Here is a 421-nt window from a genome sequence, read left to right as displayed (position 1 = left end):
GACCAGTATCACTCCAGAGGGACCAGCATGAGCCTGAAAGAGACCACTATGAGCTTGAAAAGGACCAGTATTGCCCCAAAGGGACCAGTATGACCCTAAAGGGAGCAGTATGAGCCTGAAAGGGACCAGTATGACCCTGAAAGGGACCAGTAAGGCCCCAAAGGGACCAGCATGAGCCTGAAAGGGACCAGTATGAGCCTGAAAGGGACCAGTATCACCCTAAAGGGACCAGTATGAGCCTGAAGGGGACCAGTATGAGCCTGAAAGGGACCAGTATCACCCCAGAGGGACCAGCATGAGCCTGAAAGGGACCAGTATGGCTCCAAAGAGACCCATATGGCCCCAGGAGGGGTCTCAGGAATGGTTCCAGCCCCCAGATGCCTGCGTGTTGTCCCCCCCACCCCTGCCAATGCCTGGGTCC

The sequence above is a fragment of the Haliaeetus leucocephalus genome, unplaced genomic scaffold (assembly GCF_000737465.1).
Source record: "Haliaeetus leucocephalus isolate CR32 unplaced genomic scaffold, Haliaeetus_leucocephalus-4.0 Scaffold307, whole genome shotgun sequence".
NCBI lineage: Eukaryota > Metazoa > Chordata > Aves > Accipitriformes > Accipitridae > Haliaeetus > Haliaeetus leucocephalus.
The sequence above is the reverse complement of the archived record's forward strand: the minus strand, read 5'-3'. Positions refer to the sequence as shown.